General features: G+C 38.6%; 1 long non-coding RNA gene across 2 annotated transcripts; it reads left to right on the plus strand.

Moving 5' to 3' along the window:
• Nucleotides 1-207: 207 nt before the first annotated feature.
• LOC109502673 lies at nucleotides 208-22,147 on the plus strand. 2 transcript variants are annotated; one of them, XR_002745046.2, is made up of 6 exons: nucleotides 208-631; nucleotides 6,239-6,413; nucleotides 11,272-11,474; nucleotides 12,453-12,540; nucleotides 19,491-19,591; nucleotides 20,506-22,147. It is a non-coding gene; the product is annotated as an uncharacterized LOC109502673 (long non-coding RNA). The 2 variants fall into 2 exon arrangements; XR_006583180.1 differs by lacking the exons at nucleotides 208-631; nucleotides 6,239-6,413; nucleotides 11,272-11,474 and adding an exon at nucleotides 11,502-12,072.
• Nucleotides 22,148-23,136: the final 989 nt, after the last annotated feature.

Consider the following 23,136-nt stretch of genomic DNA (forward strand, 5'->3'; position numbering starts at 1 on the left):
AAACCGCGTGCTGCTGGCAGGTAATGGCTAGTAATTAGCGTGGCAGGCAGGTAATGACTTGAAATCACCTGCTAATTGTTTCTGAGTGTTTGCTCACTTTCAAAACTCTGGATGAGCGGGGAAAGTCGTGGGGGGCTTTACTGATGGGAATGGAGAAAAGGGGAGGGACACAACCAGGGAATCTCTTTCTGAACAGGGTATCTCCCCTTTTGTTTCTTATTTTACCCGCAGGGCCTCTCTGAGGGACTCCGGAGAGGTACTGAGAATTGGCAGGTTACTTTACCAGCCTGCTGCTCCTACTGGGAAAGATGGTGCCTGTGGAGAAATCCTTTGCTGCTCTGGAATCCAACCAACCTTCTTAGTTTCAGCCTCTGCACTAGAAAATTGGGAGGGAGAGAGTAATGGCAGCTTGTTTGTAAAGAAAAATGAATTACTCAAAGCCAGATTTTACTTCCCTGACATAACCCACTTCTTTCGTGAGATTTCCCCAACATCATGGAGAGCCCTTGGTGCTGATGCAAGAGCGACCGGGCAAAGAGCCTATGCCAAGTTGAGACTGGATCACTTGGTCTAAGGATCCTATAAATGCTTCAGACAAGCGCTCACACACAGAAATCCATACAGGGCACAAGTGAGTAACATAACTGAACATTTTGAGAAGGGGATGGAGGGAGGGGGTCATGGTGAGCTGGAGAGAATGTGGCTTCTCTAAACTTGAATGAGGGGAGCTTGGGTGGCTCAGTCGGTTAAACATCCGACTCTTGATTTTGGCTCAGGTCATGGTCTCCCAGTTCTTAGGATTCAGTCCCACATTGGGCTCTGTGCTGACAGTGAGGAGCCTGCTTGGCATTCTCTCTCTCTCTCTCTCTCTCTCTCTCTCTCTCTCTCTGATCCCTCTCTGCTCATGCACATGCATGAGTTCTCTCTTTTTCTATAAATAAATAAATAAATAAATAAATAAATAAATAAATAAACTTTAAAAAATAAAAAAAATAAACTTGAATGAAATGCGTTCTGCTCCAGCCAATTGCTGGGATATGGATATGGGGAGGAGAGGTCTCCCAAATACTTTAAAAAAAGTTTCTGAGTATAGTTGATGTACAATATTATATTAATTTTGGTTGTACACATAGTGATTCTCTATAAGTTATGCTATGCTCACCGTTAAGTGTAGCTACTATCTGTCACCATACACTATTACAATATTATTGACTATATTCCCTAAGCTGTGCCTTTTATCTTTATGACTTACTCATCCCATAACTGCAAGCCTGTGTCTCCTACTCCCCTTCACCCATTTTGTCCATTTCCCCTCCCCTCTGGCAACCATCAATCTATTCTCTGTATTTATAGGTCTGATTCTGTTTTTTATTTGTTTGGCTATTCATACATTATGTTTTGTTTTTATATTCCACATGTGAGTGAATTCATATGGTATTTATACTTCTCAGTCTGACTTATTTCATTTAGTGTAATACTTCTGGTTTTATCTATGTTGTTGCAAATGGCAGATCTCATCCTTTTTTATGGCGGTATAATATTTCACCGTGTACATGCGTGTGTGTGTGTGTGTGTGTGTGTGTGTGTGTATGTACATACCACATCTTATTTATCCATTCGTCTATCAATGGACACTTAGGTTGCTTCTGTATCTTGGTTATTGTAAATAATGCTGCAGTGAACATAGGGCTGTATATAGCTTTTTGAATTAGTGTTTTCATTTTCTTTGGGTAAATAGTGGTAGAATTATTGGATCATATAGTATTTCTATTTTTAATTTTTTGAGGAACCTCCACCCTGTTTTCCACAGTGGTTGTACCATTTGTATTCCCACCAACGGTATACAAGTGTTCATTTTTTTCCACATCCTTGCCAACTTGCAATTTCTTGTCTTCTTGATTTTAGCCACTCAGATAGGTATGAGGTGATATCTCATGGTGGTTTTGATTTGCATTTCCTTGATGATGAGGGATAGTGAGCATGTTTTCGTGTGTGTGTTGGCCATCTGGATGTATTCTTTGGGAAAGTGTCTAGTCATGTCCTGTGCTCATTTTTTAATTGTGTTGTCTGTTTTTTGGTGCTGAGTTGTAGAAGCTCTTTATATATTTTGGTTATTAACCCCTGTTGGATATATCCTTTTCAAATATCTTCTCCCATTCAGTAGACTGCCTCTTTGTTTTGTTGACTGTTTCCTTCATTGTGCAAAACCTTTTTATTTTGGTGTAGTCCCAATAATTTGGTTTTGCTTTTGTTTGCCCTGCCTCAGGAGACGTATCTAGAAATACGTATATGATGCTAGGGCCAGTGTCAGAGAAATTACTGTCTCTGTTCTCTTCTAGGATTTTTATGGTTTCAGGTCTCACATTTAGATCTTTAATTCATTTTGAGTTTATTTTTGTGTATGGTGTTAGAAAGTGGTCCAGTTGCATTCTTTTGCATGTAGCTGTCCAGTTTTCCCAGCACCGCTCATTAAAGAGACTGTCTTTTTCCCATTGTATATTTTTGCCTCCAGATTTCCTAAATTCTTAAGAGGAGCCAGAAATCTGGAATTTTATGGGAAAATATCCTGTTTTAAAGCTTTGAAACTAATTAGAAAAAATAAATCTTTGTGTAGGGGAAGCAAAACCACTGGCTTGATTTTAGGTCACAGGCTGCTAGTTGCCGACGTCTGTTTTAAATTATATATATTTTTACTTGGTACCTTTTCTTTTAGTATCTTGTTAGATGGCAAAGAGGAAGAAAGCAAAGGTGGGCTTACATATTCAACAAGTGTTATTTGGCTGTTAGAATTTTCTCGTGTTTCTTATGCCCAAACAGTTAAAGAATGCCATCTTAGGAAATCGTCCCACATGATGCCTGCCTGGTTTTGAGCTTTTCCCTAAATGCTGAAGGCCCCCTTGGGCCAACTCTCTCGGGCTCTTTCAAACATATTTTAGTGGAGAACTTCTCTGAGCACGGACTCACTGGTTCTAATAAGTCATTGTTAAGGAGAATTGACTGACTGTCCCTCATGCCGGCAGTCCAGTAGGCTCCGAAGAACATAGCCGAGGAGCTGGAAAGGCCTAGATTTCATTCAATTTGGGCTCTGCCTACTTATTAGTATAACCTTGGGCAAGCTCCATCCAACTCAGCCTCCATTTTGTCACTGGCAAATTAAGAGTAATGTACTTACCTTGTGGAACTGTGGTCAGGGTTAGAGAAAAATGCTTAAATTATCCCTTTTATGAATCTTTCATATAGCACACATGAATAGATTGTGGTCATGAGACTTAATAGCCAGATACATACTTTACACTGGTTAAAATCCAAATCATAAATATGCTTTATATTGATTTGAAACCTTCTATGCTTTTCCAGAATACTTAAAGAAAATTAACAAACTTCCTGGTAAAGTTTATTTCCAGATTAAACAGTTTCAAATGAACACTAATGTAATTATGTGATGAGTTTGAAAAAAGTTCAAAAGCTAGAGTTAAGTAAATTCAGGTGTTTTTTTTTTTTTTAAACCAGGTGGTCATTTTTATGTATACAAGTAAGAAATCATCTAGCAGATCGAGGTTAATAGAGATTAGTCATACATAGGATTTACTAGGTTAGTATTGGAATGGCAAAAAGTGGAGCTGGTCACCGTGCTGAGGACTAGAAGAGAAAGAACTTGCATAGGTGTCTTTTAGTAAAGAGCCAGATTTTGGAGGTGGCCTCAACATAGTCTGAAAAATCATCAGGTCTACCTTGGATTTTCTTTCTACGCAGTTACTGTCATTTCAGAAGAGTGGTTTCTAACTGCATCACATTACATCAAATTGAAAAATTACCCTCTTATTTGTTCTTATTTGTTAGGTGGGTCTCTCCCCTACCCCCCCTCCCCCCACCTCCAGGGGCAGGGGATAATATAAGTACTAAAAATTTTATTCTCAAACTGAAAGAGAAAATTGAATTTATACGGAGATAAAGGTGCAGTTGGCTTAATTTGCCCCTTTTCCAAATGCTTTTTATATATAGTTGCCTAAGCAGTTTGTGACACTTATATCCTCTTTCTACCAGCCATCAGTTTTATACATAGTTTCTCTAAAAATAAAGATATTAAAATCAGTCTCTTATTCAGCCACTAGCTTCCAGTGTTCAGAGTTTGATTGTTCAGTTGTATAGTAATTAAGAAGAATGTCTAGCTCTGAAGCTTTTTGAAGTTTTTTTTTCCCTCCCTCAGGATAAAATAAAATAAAATAAAATAAAATAAAATAAAATAAAATAGGTACCTAAATTGTTTGAAGACCCAGTTTAATTTAGAAAAGGCAAAACCAAAATGTAAGTATAGAGAACTATGAATCTTATCTGAATGTAGAAGTTGAGCTACATGACCTATTTAAAGACAAGAGAAGTTGTGCTTTTTATTATATCATTGTTACTTTTCTTGAAACATCTGACTATAACAAAAGGAACTTAGTAATATATCATGATTTTTACGTAGCCCGATGGCTACAGATCCTGAGGTGTCACTCACCTCCTTCATCTATTTGCTCTTATATGTGTTCACCTCAATATTCAATAGAATATTAAGTGATAGATTTCATTCTCTATAAAGTAGTACTCTAATAGAAAACAATAGACTTTAAACAGAGAAATCCAAACATACATTATGAAGAGTTACGTATAAAAAGTGCAACACTTAGGGAGTTTATCAGTATGAAAATGAAAAGATAGCTCATTATAACTATGTACAATCATCATCACTATGTTACATTGGGAAAAAAATCCTCTTAAGGTCAGATTGGTTGTGTTGCTAAATAATCAGAATTTTCTGTTGTAATTTGCGAAACCTTAAAAATGAGAAGAATTGATATCATGCTTTCAAACAAAAACTTAAATCATTTCAAGCCAGATTTTTATGAGTCATTGCCAGAGTTTGTGCGTTTTCTCTAATTAAATTATTTTCTTTTAAAAAGCCAGCCTTGGTGGGAGTGGGGTGGAAGTCAGCAGGCGGAGGGAGAGAAGGGAGCTCAGAAGATATACACATAAATTGTCTTAATTTCTGAGAAATGGGGTCTGACAATCACTTAAGACAATATAGTTGATATGGCTGTCAGGACGGACTCTTTTCAAAAGAATGTTTTCATAGAATATTATCGTGACACTTTGCTCAGATGGATGTCTTTAGCAGTATTTGATTAATGTAACGTAATAAAAGAGATGCACACCAAAGTGTCTGTACGTGTCTTGTTAAGTATGTTTGATTCATTATATGTGGTTCTCAGTTCTTTCCTCTTTCCGCAGTTCATTTTTTATCATTTCAATAATATATCTATAAATATGAAAAAGTTGGCACTTTCAAAGTCTTTGACATATATGGCTATTAATTCATAACTCTAAAAAATTGTATCTTTCAACTTGTCATTTTAAAGCTCATAGAGTTTATTACAGTAAGTAACCTGTGTTAGAAATTAGATTTTGAACTTTAGCAAGAAGATAAATAAGCTCATGAACCTAAAAGTTAAAGATACCTAGACATAGATCTAAGATAGAATTACATGAAAAGATCAATTATTAAAGATTATAATTTCAAACTCCCTGAAGATATCATTGAGGTTTCTTTGGTTACTAGTTTCCAACTAATTTTGTTTTCCAACTCCAGATATCAAATATGGAGCAAGTTTGTAATTAACAAAGCTATCCAAATTCACTTTTACGATCATCTTAGTTGTAATGGGTTAATGGGTTTACCCATGACATAAATGTCATGGTTTACGTATTAATGACATAGATGGTTTTAAGACAAGGTATTCTGAAGGCAAAATAATGGTATATATATATATATATATATATATATATATATATATATATATACACATATATATATACACACACACACATATATATACACATATATACATATGTGTATACATGTATATACATATATGTGTATACATATATACATATATGTATATATATTTATATTTTCTTCATGTTACTATTTTAATAGGAATAAGCCATATAAGGTAGATGCTATTTTACTGACAGAGAAGCTGCGACAGAGGTGACATGGCGAAGATCACACATATGCCAAGGGGCAAAGCAGAGCTGGGCTTGGATCAGAAGTCTGGCTCCAGAGCCTTTGACCACCTCTAGGTGAAGCTACATGTGGAATATCTTCTTCTTGGTGCCTTTGGTCCTGCTTCATACCCTTTGCTACGTAAGTAACAGCTTGTCCCTCTCACTTGCCATGTTTCTTTCCATGATTCAGTGAAGAAGATAATCAGGGATCAAGATGGCAGAGGAGGAAGATCCTAAGCTGACCTCCCACGGACACACCAAAACTACAACTACCTATAGAACAGCTATCTCTGAGAATGACCTGAAGACTAGCAGAACAGGTCTTCCACAACTAAAGACATAAAGAAAGAGCCACATCATGACAGGTAGGAGGGGCAGAGATGTGGATTGGTCGGGATGCACACCCCTGGCATGGCGACCCACAAGGAGGAGGGTTATTACCAATGTGGAGGTCCGCCCTGATGAGTGAGGGGTTCACACACCACATTGGGTACCCTAGCCATGGGGCTCCCACTAGGAAGATGAGTCCCCATAATACCCGGCTTTGAAAAACAGAGGCAAAGTCCAGGAGCGCTGGAAGGCTATAGGAAACCAAAACTCTACTCTTAAAGGGTGTGAACACAAACTCCCTCACTCTGAGCATCACTGCAGAGGCAGCAGTTGGAAAAGCACTTGGGCCATATGTGAAAGAGACTCACTGACGAATTTTAGGGCAGGTACCAGAGGCGCAGGATCTGTAGGAGTTTTCTTTAGGAACAGAAGTACTGGTGGGCACCACTGGTTTTACTCTCCTACCTAGCTGGTCCAGTGTTGGTGGGTAACATTTATGACTTCCCCATCCACATTGCCATCACTGCTCTCTCCACCCCCATATTCCCCTGTGGAACTGCTGGGGCAGGCACCCCCCACCCCCAACCAGGAGCTTCAGCCCCTGCCATTTATATGTGACATCTAAAAAATAAAACAGAACAAAACAGAAACAGTCTCATGGATACAAATTGGTGTTTTCCAGAGGGGAGGTGGATGGGGAGAGGGATAAAATAGGTGAAGGAGATTAAGAGGTACAAACTTCCAGTTATAAAATAAGTCAGGGGCACCTGGGTGGCCCAGTCATTGAGTGTCCGACTTCCGCTCAGGTCATGATCTCACGGTTCGTGGGTTCGAGCCCTGCCTCGGGCTCTGTGCTGATAGCTCGGAGCCTGAAGCCTGCTTCAGATTGTGTGTTTCCCTCTCTCTGCCCTCCCTTTACTCTCTCTGTCTCTCTCTCTCAAAAATAAAAATAAGACATTAAAAAAATAAAATAAATAAGTCATGTGGATGCAAAGTCCAGCTTAAGGAATATAGTCAATAATGCAATTAATTTGTATGGTAACACATGATAATTGGACTCACCAGGGGTGGTCATTTCATATAAATGTTGAATCACTATGTTGTATACCTGAAATTAATATTATATGTCAACTGTACTTTAAAAAGAAGATAGGGGTACCTGTGTGGCTCAGTCGGTTAAGCAGCTGGCTTCTGCTCAGGTCATGGGCTCACGGTTCGTGGGTTCCAGCCTCACATCGGGCTCTGTGCTGACAGCTCGGAGCCTGGAGCCTGCTTCGGATTCTGTGTCTCCCTCTCTTTCTGATCCTCCCCTGCTTGCACTCTGTCTCTCCCTCTCTCTCAAAATAAATAAACATTAAAAAAATTTTTTTTAAAAAGAATAAAAAAGAAGATGAAATAGCATCTTGAAGCTTGAAAGAGAGTCTATTTAAATGATGCAGCTAGAACAAAAGAAAAACCTCTAGCACATGCCCAATGGTTCCTCTCAGTTTTTATCCAGAAATACTGCGTGATTATTGATTAAAGTGAATCCTTCAATAATAGAATGCCCAAGTGATGGGTTTACTCTGGTTAGTGGAATGTTGTAAAGAACTGAAAATGAACAAGAAACCCATATTGTTGTTTATTTCCTCATTTTCTGTTAAAAATACATGTGAAAATATGCATGCATCCATTTCCCTCAAAAAGTGAGGGTCTAGCAAAATGAATGAATTATTTGATCAGTGAATTCCATCGTAGCTGAGAGAGAGAGAGAGAGAGAGAGAGAGAGAGAGAGAGAGAGAAAGAAAATAATGGCCGACCATGAGGATAGCAAGTCTGAAGTGTTCCACATAATGAGGTCTGACTCACAGATGATCTGCGGGTTTCGAGTGCCAGGCTAGCACATCATGTGTGAATAAGCCTGTGGCAGGGGCTGAGGGTGAGGCCTGAGGACATGGTTTATGTTGGAGCCTCACGGTGTTCTGGGTGACTCATGTACACTAAACAGCAGAGTCATGAACCATTTATACACACCCAATATCAGGTTCACTTCGAGGCTGTTCTCCTGCAGCCATTTTACAACTCTCTCTAAAAAGCACAGAACTTATTTCGGCCTTTTCCAGGAGGATCACGAAGAGGAATTAACAGAGGGCCTTAATGTCTTGATGGTCCTTTCCTGGGGAGATTGTTCTTCCTCTGAGCCCCGAAAGACACTCCCATGGTACTTTTTCTCTATTGTGCTGTGAAAGGAGTGGGTTTGGGGTCAGCTAGAGGCCTAGCTCTCGGCAATGTCCTCACCACCTCTGAGACCTTGGGCAATTCGCTTGTTATTCTTGGGTATGGTTTTCTTGGAAAACTATAAACCTTACAGAACGGGATGGCAGAATTTTATGCATTCATGGGAAATTAACAGAGAAGAAATGTTAACATTCTTTTCAGTGGTCACTTATCCAATTGCTTCAGCTCAGGAATGACCGATGCCAGAGCACTAATTAAGGATGTTAATGTTCAATTTTGTATCTGTTTAGTGTCAAGAGAGAGGAAGAGAGGGTTTTCAATGTGCACTAGTAATTTTTTTATAGGTATGTACAAGGCTTTCTGAAACTATCAATAAAGTCAAGGGACCTATGCAAGGACTAAGAGAAAGTCAAAAGAAAAGAAGCATTCCACATTGTAGGCTGAAGGGGTAGATGGCTTCTTCTGGGTGAGAAAGCATGATCTAGCGTGCACTGCTCATGGAACGACCTGTCTGTGGCTGGGCAGCGCCTTCAGGCCTCTGAGTCCTGCCCAAGCCAGGACCTGCCTCTGCTCATTGTCAGTGCTACCACTCGATGCCGGGGAGCAGAGGGGCCCCAAGGGAGTCAACGATGTTGTTTAGGGTTGTCCATTTTGGGGACACATTGGCTAGAACGAATCATACGTTCATAGTCTTGAGGGGTCCTCCGTTTTTAGAGAATTAGAAAGAAACACCGTGTTTGTCATTTTAAAGTGCCCAGGCCTGGCACTTCTATTCAGCATGTACTTTGGGCAAGTCCCCTCACCTGTTGGGGACTAACTTACTGCCTCTGAGAACTGAGGGAGCTGGACCCAAAGGTCTCTAAGGGCTAAAGTTTTCATGCCACTGACTCTGGACTTCTCTATGTAAATACTAAGTAAACTTACAGTAACTATGGAGAAGGACTATGTCCTTGCTGATAATTGTAAATGTCCATGATGTCAAAATGCAGGATGGTAAAAAGTGAAGTTGAAAAATGAGGAAGAGGTGTGACAGGGTGCAATCTAAATAGTTTTGAAGGGTGTGCACTTTTTAGGCTGCCGAGGATCAGGGCATGTCTTCTAGCGAATTTCAGAGTTGACCAAAGTACATTTTGGTTCGGACCTACCTTATCCAGCAAGAGAGAGGATGGTAATTAAAGCAACGATAGCCCCATGGCTCACATGACCCCTTTTCCTGATTGAGGGAGGAGGCAGAGGGGAACACGGGAAAGAGAAAACACTTACATTAAGCAATTATGTCAAATTCATTACTGAAACATATATTTCAAACATACACAAAAATGTGCTAAAGAGTATAATGAATCCTCATGTTCCTGTGAACATTCAACAATCAATTCATGGACAGTCTTGTTTCATCTATATCTTCACTTAATCTTGTTTTACTAAGATTATTTTGGGGCAGATCTCTCACATAATTTTATCTGTAAATGTTTTCCAATATATCTCTAAACATTAAGAACTCTTCATTTAACAGGCAATTGCAATGTCATTAACACACCTAAAAATTTACCCCAAATTCCTTACTATTATTCAGTATCAAGTCAGAGTTCAGATTTCTCCAATTTTCTCATACACATAGATATTTAACAATTTGTTTGAATCTGGACCCTAATAAGTTCATAAATAGCTATTGGTGAGTATGTCTCTTCAGTCTCTTTTAATCTATAGGTGTCCTATCTTTCTTTCTTTCCCCCCACCCCCTAATCTCTATTTGATGAAGAAACTGGGTTGTTTGTTGATCAGAAAATCATGAATTTTCTGATTTTGATGATTAACTTTCTATGTTACCTCTTCACATGTTCTTCAGTCCCCTCCGTTTCCTATAAATTGATACTTAAACGCATGATTAGATTTCTTTTCTTTTTTTTGACAACTCTTCATAGATGTGTACTGTATTTTTATCAGGAAGCAAGTAATGTCTCATTGCCTCCTTTTTCTTGTTCTATTAGTAGCCATTATTGACTACTGTTTAATTTCTTCATTATAGGTTGTCCTATATTAATTTTATTAATATAATCAATTCCTTTTCATCCTAGTAGCTGAAGTATTTTTATTAAGAGAAACTTCCCCTACTTGAATACTTGAAGAATTATATATTCATTATAATTTGTACATAAAACTCAGGATAAATACTGGATTTAACCCTCTCTTTGCCAGTTTGAGCTTATTTTCTAGCATTCTTCAAAAGTGACCAATGAGAGCTGTGTGTGTGTTTAAACTGTTTATTTTGATCTCGTGGATTTAAAAAATATTTGGACCTCGAGCTTGTAAGTCAGACGGATGTAGGTTTGCATCCCAACTCTGCCCTGTTACACCAGGAAGAATTTTCCCTCCTTTATTCCCATGATTAAATCCTGGTGACCTTTAGCTCTCCTCCACAATAAGACTTTCTCTTAACTCTCCTGACCAGGTTAACACCTCTCACATGCACAATTTCACATTCATTTGTGTGGATGTTGGTTTAATGCCTGATTTCTTTGCTAGACTGTAAGTTCCCTATGGGCACAGACCATGTTTTGCGTTAACTAACCATCAGATCCCCATTATGAGGGTGTCTGTAAATATTTGTTCATTGAATGTTGAAAAACTTGGCTAAATTAATCTCTCTGAGCTTTAGTTTTCTCATCTGTCAAATAGGGGTGATAATACTGATGTCACAATATGAAGATTGTGAAGATGTGAAGATTAAGTGAGACAATGGGTGCAAGATACCTGGTCTATCGTAAGCATTCTCAAGTGGTAGCCGGTTTCATATCTGATGACCTTGGACACTACGCTCCTGTCATGAATTACTTGGCTGACACCTCTGATTGTACTGCTTGGGAAACAATTATCAAAAAGTAATTTCTGCTTCTGTTTATGAAATGCTAAGTCAGATGCAAATCAACAGAGTTCTAAAGTGTTCTGAAAGGGAGAAGAGAGAGAAATAGCATTCAAGTCTCCTGCCTCCAAAATTGAGAGGGGGGGGGATGAAGGAATAAGTGAGAATGATATCAAAATAGTTATAAAGAATTATATGAACCGATGAAATCTGAGGGGATGGATGGAGCAGCTTAAGTTAGGGGAAGGAGAAGCACAGTCTCTGGAAGAGGTTTTGTGAGTGGAAGAGAAATTCTGAAGTTAGGACTGGTCTCAGTGTCAAAAAAGGAAGTTGTCGCTTTAGGAGGGCTGACTAAATGTCCTCCGAGACTCCCTTGACTAAAAATATCTCTTCCATTGGCTTGGGGTCATTCAAATCAGAGTCTATCCTTATGCAAGTGTTAGGACTTTAGATATTTTCCTACTCACACCACATTGTGTCCCCACCTCCGTAATTTTGCTCAGGCTGGTCCTTCCTCTGGAGTGGTCTTCTCACTTTTCTCTACTCACCATTTTTGTATCGTGTCGGGAGTCACTTCTTCTGGGCGTCTTTTTCAGGCTCTTGCTCCAATCCACCAGGTGCGTTAAGGACTTTCATTTTAGCAAATTCAATAAGCTAACAGTGTGGAGGCCAGAGACCAATTAGAAGAACGCAGGCAATAGGGAGGTCATAGTCCAGGTAGATGATGAGACCCTGAACTTGGGCAGGGGGCTTTGGAAAGAAGAGAACAGATGAGGAAGCAGATTCAGGAGGTAGAACTCATAGTGGCTGACTACAGTGTTTTGTCTGAGGCGGCTCCTAACATTCAGCACACAAGTAACTAAAAATGTTGGCCCCTTAGCGCAGTCCAGACCTTATGATTCTTGTATTATTTATTTGGCGTTTAGACTTAAGACTAAAAGGCTCCCATTCCTTTTCACAAAGCTGAGTGACCCTGATTTTCCCCCTGTTTTCTCAGGACATCCCATACGTGTCCCTGTCACCGCATTTACATTTACCGCGGTGTTTATATCTGCTGACTTCACTAAACTGTGAGCACCCGGAAGGTGAGAACTCTCTTATTCATCTTTGTAACCTCGGCAGAGTGCTCAACACATACTTAGTGTTTAAGAAATAACAAATGGGTGATTGAGGTCTTATCTAACCATTGTACATTTACATTTAGATAAGATATTTAGTTACCTGGAAGGATAAATCAGTAACGTGTTAACACATGAACCTAAGTTAGTTTATCTGATTGACCCCTTTTCAGCAGCAGGAACAGAGTGGCGGAAAATCAGCAAGCTGATTTGGGGGGAAGGTCAACAGCACCTGCTAACTTTCAGCCCTGGCTGAGATGGAGGGAAAGAGCAAAGGTGGTTTGTGTGGACCCCCTTAGCATGATCCCTGTGTGAGAGAGTAGGAGAAAGCAAGAAGTACTTAGGGGAGAGCAATCACTATTTTAGTATTGGCGAGATTGTAGAAACTGAGCAAAGGCAAACTGGATTGAGGTTCGTGGGGGTGGGCAAGTGTTGGAGAGCCTTACAACATGGTCATGACAGGGTAGTATGTAGAAATATCCATCAACGAAATGCATAATAGTCTTTCCAGAAAAAAAGCCGCCTTATATTCGCAGTGTTTTGTATATTTGCACAGAGAACTTGCTCATTTATCTAGGTTCTTAAAACACTCAGCTATCTGCCCAAGAGATGCTTTTTGACATAAACAACTATCTACCTGGTGTCGGAATTTCTCAACAGATAAGACATGCTTGTACTCAGGAAGGAACTTCTGCAGTAAGATAGCACACCAAACTTTTATTGTTAATATGGGAAGAAAGGCGTGTGTCAGAATAACAGGAAAACCCACTCCGGTGTATCTGAACCTGGTGTGGGGGAGGGGTGGTCGTTTTTATCCGGCACACTGAAAGCAGCCTTTCTTGCAACATGGACTGTCCTTAGAATTCATTGCTTTGTGAATTTTTTTTTAGTACCAGCAGAGATTAAATGAAATCTAGGATTTTTTTCAGACCCAGTGAGAAATGAACAATAAGACATTTATCATTAATAATCAGACTGAGCTTATTGTATTTCATGGGATTTAGCATGTGTCTTTGTCCAATTAAATGTTTCCATCCATAACATGTGTTTCTTCCCTAGGTGGAGGGATGGGCAGGTGTGGATCTTTTTCTATGAGCAAATTTTCCTTCTATCATGTTTAAATACATAAAATATTGTAGCTATTTCCAATAGCTGTGTATTTGCTAAAAAAAGTTGTTTAAGTATAAAGATTTACAGGTCACATTTTGACTTCTGATATATATGGAATCTTAAGAAATTATACTAAATACACTTGTAAATTATATCGATTAGGAAGTCTGTGAGAAAGACAATTTACAGAAACGCCAACCGGATTGAGACTAGAGCAGAGTTGTTCAAATATACTGGTTCTGGCCTCCTTTGGATTTTTATTTGTTTCCTTATTACTGTCAGGTAGACTTCCCCTGAGAAATTTAGGTGGAGAATTTAAAGGAGATGTGTTTTCAGGAAGACTTAGTGGCAAGACCAGAAGGAAGTCTTAGTGAAATATAGCAAAGGTCATTATAACGTGGCCTTGTCTCATAACTCTAGAGGAAGTAGGTAAGAGGTAGTGTCAGAAAGGGAAAGATACAGAGGTGTTTCTAATGCGGGCACAGGAATATGTGGCAATGATAGAATATTACTAAAGTTTTCCTCTAGAATGAGTCATTGCCAAATATAATTTGAAGCTTTATGCAGCTTCAAGAAAATATCAATTTCTATGATTTTTATGAACTTGCACTTTAGAAAGGTTGGCAAATTGATAGACAATGAATAAATGCGTTCAGAATTCGCAGTTGAAGCTCATATTGTGGCTTGAATTTAGCTAGGTATGATACCAAAGTTAGTGGCACATGGATGTCTTTCCGATGGTCTGATTTGTTAAAAACAATGCTGACAGATCAATATAAATATAAATAAAATGCCAAAATAATTTGACAGATAACTAGGTATTCTAAGCTTAATTTGGAAGCACGGTTTACATTATAGTTCAAGACTAGACAGTAGTTTTTCAAATCAAGTATCTAACCACCCTAAAGAAATGAATTTCATTGTGAAGCTAAAATGATTACGTACTATAGCCCCTAACTTATTAGAGACAGATGTATCCTTGGTCTAACAAGCTCCATATTGTTAAATGGCAATGCTAGCATCTCCCTTCTTCAGTGTTATCCAAAATGTAATCTTAATACTATTTTATTGAATCTACGGTGATATCTTGTTATTTCCTTTTTGTTCTTGTTTTTGTTTGGGTGGTAGTCAGGGTGTGTGGTGCGGTGGGTGTTCAGAGTGTTGGGGGTCAGTTTGTATGTTTTTCCAGTGAATAACACTGAAATAGTTGGTGGACTTATAACCGGAGTTCTGTGTCCTCAACATTTCATATCCAGGAAAATTTGCTACATTAAACAAAAATCAGAACAAAGAGACTGATATCTGTTCCCACATGAACTATTTTCCTATCAATATAAAGTACAATAAAATGTGATAAGAAGCAAAATTTGGCATAGTTTTATAGGAGTTTGATACTGTAGGTCCACATACATCAGATATTCAACTAATTTAGTAGAAATAGTCTAGCACTGTCAAATGAGAGGCAGATAGGATAACTTCCTTAGAGAGCACATAGTTAAAATAATACTTGGAAATGACCAATGGTCAAATATGGGCATAACTTTTGATTTTAGAGATACCTTGTTGTATAGACCAATTTAGTAATAGTGTGTATTTTACTCCTAAGAATTTGCTGACCAAAGTACTTTGCCTTCCCCCTAGTGTTCCGATAATAAGATTTCATATTCTGTGAGCATTGCCTATTTCTCCATCCTATGAGCCCATGAGCAGTCATCAGCCCTTACATCTCTACTCTCCCAAGATACTGCTAAAAAGGAGAAGTCCAGTTCCTTCCACAGGCACTGCCACTACCACATGGCAAACTTGGCCTCTTCCATGGAGGACTGTACCATGTTCAGTGGTTATTTAGTCAAATTGAAACACCACCTGTCTGCAGCCCCATTCAACTTTCCCATGATTCTTAGGAAGGCCCTGGCCTCCATTTTGAAAACAGAAAACAAAACCACAGATCGATGAGGGTCAAAGAAGAAGTTAAGAAAGCTGTAGCAATTGTTAAGACGTGGAGACTTTTTGTTTAATTTTTGTTCATTTCCCTTGTATTGACTCTCAGGTAGATGCACTAATGACCTATAATTCTGTTAGGTGCTTTATGAAACAGAGGGAAATGGTATACACATGTGTAGAATCAGAGCCACAATATTGGTAATTAGCTCAATGGAACAAAAAATGGATGTTAGGCTATTTGCTAGAAGTTTGAGTGCAGATTTGACAAGGCAAGGAAAACAGATTGCACTCCAGAGAGAACCGGCTTAACACTTGAATTCAGAGAACTGCAGATTCCTTCCTTGTTGAGTCCTGCAAATAGAGAAGAGGGTAAGAAAGAGAAGTAATTCAAAAGGCGGGGAGGTTAGGAGAGTAAACTGAATTTTTCCATGGAAATAAGATGGGTTTTTTTAATGTTTTTTTTTTTGGCCCCTTTTAAGCCATTGCTTTCAGTTCGCTTCAATGCAGTCACTGAAATAGCTTAGAAAGAAATCTTTGATATGCCAGATCAACCAACAGTTTTAAAATATCCTTTTGTGCCTCCATTTATAATGCAAATAGTCAGTTGGCATTTTGGGTTCATCTCACCATTGTCTCTGAAGTGGGTTAACATACACAGAGTGAGGAAGAGAAGGGAGTCCCACAAGAGAGCACCTCTTTGATAGTTCAATAATAGTAAAAAATGTATTTAGGTCTTTTCTAAATACCTTTCACCTCCTAAGAATATAAAAAAAAATGAGAGGAAGAGATCTAAGAAGAATAAATTGTGGTTGCCTTCTACGTTAGCTGAATGACTAAAGATATTGTTCTATGAATTACCCAATACTTAAATATTCCGAAGTCTGGCCTTTATGAGCTCATAAAAGACTTTGCTTATGTATCTAGGAAAGCCAGTATCTTTATATACTGTTAGAACAGAACTAGCATACTGTTTCAATATAAGTTTGAAAACCAGCAGAGATTTTGTTATATAAAGCAACTGGGCAATCACCTTAAACCCACGTTTACATTTAGTTTTATCGTACATAAACATTCCTTAGCTGAAATAGTTTTAAAAACTGGTAACCTATGTTTGAGAATGATGGAAAGAGACTGAATCCTAGTTGAAATATTATTGCCACTGTAGTGTTTTATTCATGGGAATCTCCAATCTTTTTTTCAGATATACTAAAAAAGCCAAAATTCATTAATGTCAGAAACACAAACGAGGGTTGGCAGTGATCATGCATCCATGCTGGGAGGAGGGAAGGCTGGGAGCCCTGTACAGCGTATAAACCCCAGATTCTACTTTTTCATTTGAGTTCCTCCATAAATCCTCTCATGCATTCTGAAGCTCGAGAATTTCTTCTAGGCAACTGTTGTCAAAATACATTTTCCGACAAATACCCCCAAAAATGCAACCAAGAGCAACAATATTTCAGGAAGCTTCAGCTCAAGTGTGAGTAATAACCATTGGGTAAACAGAAGTTTTACCATCTTCTGTTTCATGATTGAGCTTTTCAAATGTAAACAGTTTGTAAGGAAAAAAGTGGGCCATGTCAGATTGGAGAAACAGAGGAAAGCTTGACAGGAGGTGTGCTTTGGCAGGAGAGGTAGTTAGGATACATCTGTGATTCCAAACTGGTTGAAATATCTTGTCTTTGAAGTCATCATTCCTTCTTCTCCCTTTCCCTCCTCGCCTGCCCCTCCCTCATGGGCACTGGCATGGACTTTTTTTGCCTTTGCTTCTCTCAGGGACATGAGTTCAAACCCTTCACATTCTCCCTTCTCCTCTCATTCATCTCCCCAGACCCTTCTCCCACTTGGGCTTACTGAGCAACCATTACTCTCCAGGTCCTCTCCTTGCCTCAGCCTTGGTTAAGTATCTCTTATATACATTTCTTAATGTCTATATTTTAGGAGAAAAAAGATCTCCTGGTGACTCCCTTTCTTTTTTAATCTGAGCTGAATTACATTTTACAACTCTGATTAAAGACAAATCTTTATTTTTCTACCCTGCTCCTTCTTCTGTCTCATTTAACACAGCTGGTGGAAAAGTGATCAATGCTGAAAAGCTTAGCGTACCAAGACTTCTTTGCAGAAATGATGATAAAATACCATGAGAAAGGATGCTACGTGTACTCTGCAGTGGAACCCTACCCAGGATCCTCTTTAGTGGTTGCTACGTGCTCTCCTGGCTGTTTGAGTGTGGCTGGTAAACTCAGCACTGTCTCCTTCTCTGGAGAATTGCCCTCTGATCAATGACTGCCTGGGAAGGAGGAAGCTTGCAAAGGCCAGCCTTTCAGCCTCAAGGTGGACCCAATGCTGGGTTGCGATTTGTACTCCAGAGCTTCTCCATGGTGTCAGCTGAGCTGTTCTCTGGCCGAGCTTGTCTAGTGTTCTTTCCCTCTTTCTTCTCTCTCCTTCTTCTACGAATGTTCCTCAAAAAAAAAAAAAAATCTTTCCAACAAGAATTCCTATCTCAGTCTGTGTCTAGAGCAGTCACCTAAGACATACACCTTTCAAAATAAAGAGGGAAGCCTGAGTGGCTCAGTCGGTTAAGCATCCAATTTCAGCTCAGGTCATGAACTCCTGATTCATGAGGTCGAGCCCCGTGTCGGGCTCTGCACTGACAGCTCAGATCCTGAAGCCTGCTTTGGATTCTGTGTCTCCTTCTCCCTCTGCCCATTCTCACTAGTACTCTGTCTCTGTCTCTCACTCCCCCAAAAATAAAATAAAAATTAAAAAAACATTAAAAAAATTCAATACATAAGAAATGACTAGTTTTAAGATGGATGTTGATATGTATTTGGAAAAAACAGAATGAGAACTTAAGATGTTTTCAGTTGTGGCAAAGCTTAAGAACTATAGAGATTCTATCTTTTGCCTCATAAAAAAGAGGAAATACTTTTTAAGGAGTTGCAAATATTTAAAATGTTATTAGCCCAGAAAAATCCCTTGAGTGGGGCTGCAGTAGTCTTCTAAGTACTTATTTTATGACCGACTTTATAATTTCCAAAGTAGTTTCAATTACATGAACTAAAGTCAATCTCATGGCAGGCATGACAAGCAGGGATAATTATTAGCCCCATTTTCCACATATGAAGACTGTCTCAGAGAGGTTGAATGATGCCATTATCTCCTAGGTAGTAAGTACCTGGCCTGTAGTTGGTGCTCAAAGCCAGGTGTCTGTGTGAAACGTGAGTGAGATTTGCTGATTAATTTAAGTCATGTTCTTAAGTTTATTATAGGCTGGATCTTCATAATTCTGTTATTAAATTTATTTGGGCTGCCTGGGCAATCCACCCGCTAATCTTGAGTTAATCTGGGGCAAAGTGGTCAAATTCATATAAATGTGTATATTGGTTATCCATTGATGTGTAATAAATTATCTTAAAAAATAGCAGCTTAAAATAAGAAATATTTATTATGTCATAGTTTCTGTGGATTAGGAATCTGAGGGGTGGTTGAGTGGTGCTGCTGTCTCAAAGACTTCTCAAAGCTATAATCCAGGTGTTAGGCAGAGTTTGCAGTCTCATCCAAAGGCTCAGTTGAGGGAGGATTAACTTCTAAACTTACTTAGGTAGTTGTCGGCAGGGTTTAGTTCCTGGGGAGGTGTTGGACTGAGAACCCCATTTCTTTACTGGCTGATGGCCAGAAGCCATCCTCAGTCCCATATTACATGGCCCTTTCCATAGGGCAGCTCACAATATGGCAGCTGATATCCCTCAGAGGGGGTAAATGACAGAGAGTAAGAAAGGACAGACAAGGTGGAGGCCAGAGCTTTTTTTCTAACCTAATCTTGAAGTGCTATTGAGTCACTTTTACTGTGTTCTGTCCATTAGAAGTGAGTCACTAGGTCCAGCCCCCTACCAGTGGGAGGGGATGATACAGAATGTGAATATCAGGAGGCAGGAGCCATTTGAGAAGCTGCCTACCATCACAGGTCAGTTGGCTTTCTTATGTAGGAAGCTATCCCACTGATCCAACCCCTTCTTCTCTCTATAAGGAGACAAGGGATTATTTTCAATGTGTTAATTTCATGGATTTAGGTGTATGTGCCCTAGTTGAGTTCTCTTCTCATTTCTTCTTCCTCCTACCTACTCTTCAATTTCTCTTCTCTTTTTGCTCTTCCTTTCTTGCTTCTCCTGCCCTCTTGCTTCTGTCTCTACTCACTTCTCTTTCAGACTCTTTTTCTCTCTCCCTTCTCATTCTCTCAGCAATTTCCTTCCTTTCGGGATCCAAGTCCTCTATATCTTTCCTGCTCCTATAACCCTCACTGTTTCTCTCTCTGCTCATGGGAACATGGACAACCAGCAGTTTTAGATGCTGGCTTTAACATTTCTAAACAAAGTGATTTAATTCAACTGTTGGGTCTAGTCTTCCTCCCAAGTTCCTCTAGGAACTTCCTCACCATGATGAGGTGAGACAAGATGCTTTTATAGAATGTTGAAAATTCCATTTGGGAGGAGGATGGGTTTTTCTTCCCATTGCTTCATGTATAATGTCAGGTCTCAATTGTATCTAGTGTCCAGTTTTGTTTTATGTTAAATTCTTTACTTAAAGAATTTAAACATAAGATGATCATAATAATGACGAGATGATGATGATGATGATGTCTAAAGTACACTATTACATTACTTATCCAAGATAACCTGTTTAACTCTTGATGGCAGGGACTTTTTCCAGTATCTAGCACTATCCAAGTGAATAAATGAATGCAACACTTTGGCAGAACTACAGTAGATTGGATAGGTTAGCTATTTAAGCTGTTAAAGCTGGGTGGAAAAATGGTTTTACCAAATCTTATGTGAAATTCTGGGAAAAAATGTTAATGGGATCTGTATTTCTATTTTTCAGCATGAGAAGATGCTTTCAGGAAAAAAGCGACTATTTGACCCAGCAGAGAGCATTTTCCCGATGTAGGGGTGATGTGCAGCAATTAGCTTGTTTTGGTCTGGGATGACTGACAGCGATTCCATGGATTGTTTTGTGATATTAGACAAAGGTTCTCGGGGCAAAATGTGATTAGAATATGTTCAACTTGATGACATGTATGTTAAGCCTGTTGGCACGTAGCAGCCAATTTCATTGTATGACCTACTGGCTAGAGACATCGAGAGTAAGAGTCAAATCATTTGGAGAAGAGTTGTTTAGTGAGTTAGAATGAATGGAGTCTTTAGTGAGTGTCCGCATCAAATTCTGTCCCAGTTTGTTGCTTGTCATGCCCTATTCTCCATCTGGGATGCCCAAGGCACTCTTTTTCAGGACATTTGACCTACAAGTCATATTTCAGAAACTACTGATTTGGTGCTTGCTGATGGAGTTTAGACTCTGAGGAGTCCGCCTGCTGGATTACGTACAGACTAATGACCCATCAGATGCTAAAGGCAAAAGCTTAAAGTGCACTTGTGAATTAAACCACAGTATTGTCAGAAAGGAAGAATTTATTATGTCATTAAATTTAATTCAATAAGTTTTGCTTCTTTAGATGCACTGCGCTGAGGGAAAAGTAAGAAATTAATTTTAAACAAGTGTTATTTTTCTTCTGCTTATCCAGGTAAAGGATATTCATGTGAAAGAGACAGAATATTTTATCGAGATTTTAAAAAAAGCCATTACAACAAATGATAAATTGTGAAAACTGGGCATGACTGCCTAGCCAGGCATGAACTTCTAAGATCAGAGACTATGTGCTTCAGTTAGTAAACACAGAGGAAAATCAACCTTGCCTAATTTAATGACACCCTGGGTGAAGTTTTCAGGCTTTGCATAAAAATCACAGAGGCTCATTGATACAAAGATGTCAGCAGTAATTGTGGTTGATGCTTAGAGTTTAATCTGAAAGTTAGGATGGGCAGAAAATGAAAATCAAGATGGAGAATTTTTGCTTCAAATCTAGAAATTATTATGATATGAAGAAAATTCTCATAGGTTAAATATTAGAATAAAACATAGAAGTGTGAAATATGTGGTATTGAATCTTTCTACATACATCTCATGATTGCTTTAGAGCAACAGAGAAAATGTTGATAAATAGTAACTTAAAGGTAAGTGAGGAAATTGCTGAGTGTTTGTACCTTTTGTCATTTACCAATCAAAACAATACGATGATCTTACAGGGGGTCTAGAATGAAGTCCAGTGATAAATACAAAAATTAGACTTTCCATTGTATTGATAGTGCTCATTCTAATAAGTGAGAGACTTTTAGTATTTGTATTCTAGGTAATAAATTTTCTATTAGTAACTATTATGTTAGCGGAATAAAAGCAAGAGTGCAAATCCTCAAAGAACAGATTCTGGTCATTGTTTTAATTCAATAAATTCCATAGCAGATGGCTTATGTCAAGTAAGAGAAAAAAAACAGTTGACCATTGAACAACACAGGGGAGTAGGGGTACCCATGCCCTGGGCAGTGGAAAAGCTGTGTAAAACTTTTGACTCCCCAGAAAATTAATTATTAATAGCCTAATGTTGACTGGAAGCCTTACCAATAACATAAAAAGCTAACCAACACATATCATATATGATGTATGTATTATATATTATATTCTCTATAATAAAGCAAGTTAGAGAAAGAAAATATTATTAAGAAAATCACCAGAAAAGACAACCTACTGAAAGGGAGAAGATATTTGCAAATGACATATCCTGTAAATGGTTAGTGTCCAAAATATGTAAAGAACTGATACAACTCAGTACCCCAAAAGCAAATAGTCCAATTAAAAAATGGGCAGAAGACATGAACAGGCATTTCTCCAAAGAAGACATACAGACATCCAACAGACACATGAAAAGATGCTCAGTGTTACTCATTATCAGGGAAATACAAATCAAAACTACTATGAGATGCTGCCTCCCACCTGTCAGAATGGCTAAAATCAAAAACACAAGAAACAGCAAGTGTTGGCAAGGATGTGGAGAAAAAGGAACACTTGTGCACTGTTGTTGGGAATACAAATTGGTGCAGCCATTGTGGAAAACGGTATGGAGTTTGCTCAGAAAATTAAAAATAGAACTACCCAACAATCCAGGAATTGCACTATTGGAAATTTACCCCCAAAATACAAAAAAACTAATTCAAAGGGATACATGCACCCTGATGTTTATAGCCACATTGTTTACAATAGCCCAACTATGGAAGCAGCCCAAGTGTCCATTGATAGATAAATGGATAAAGAAGAAATGGGACATATATACAATGGAATATTTTTCAACCACAAAGAAACAAGAAACCTTGCTATTTGCAACAACATGAACAGATCTAGAGGGTATTATGCTAAGTGAAATAAGTCAAAGACAAATACCATATGATTTCACTTATATGTGGAATTTAAGAAACAAAACAAGCAAAAGAAAAAAAGAGACAAACCGAGAAACAGACTCTTTTTTTAAGTTTATTTATTTATTTATTTTGAGACAAAGGGAGAGAGAGAGAATCCCAAGTAGGCTCCACACTATCAGTACAGAGCCCAATGTGGGACTTGAAC

This window comes from Felis catus, chromosome C1 (assembly GCF_018350175.1).
Source record: "Felis catus isolate Fca126 chromosome C1, F.catus_Fca126_mat1.0, whole genome shotgun sequence".
Lineage (NCBI taxonomy): Eukaryota > Metazoa > Chordata > Mammalia > Carnivora > Felidae > Felis > Felis catus.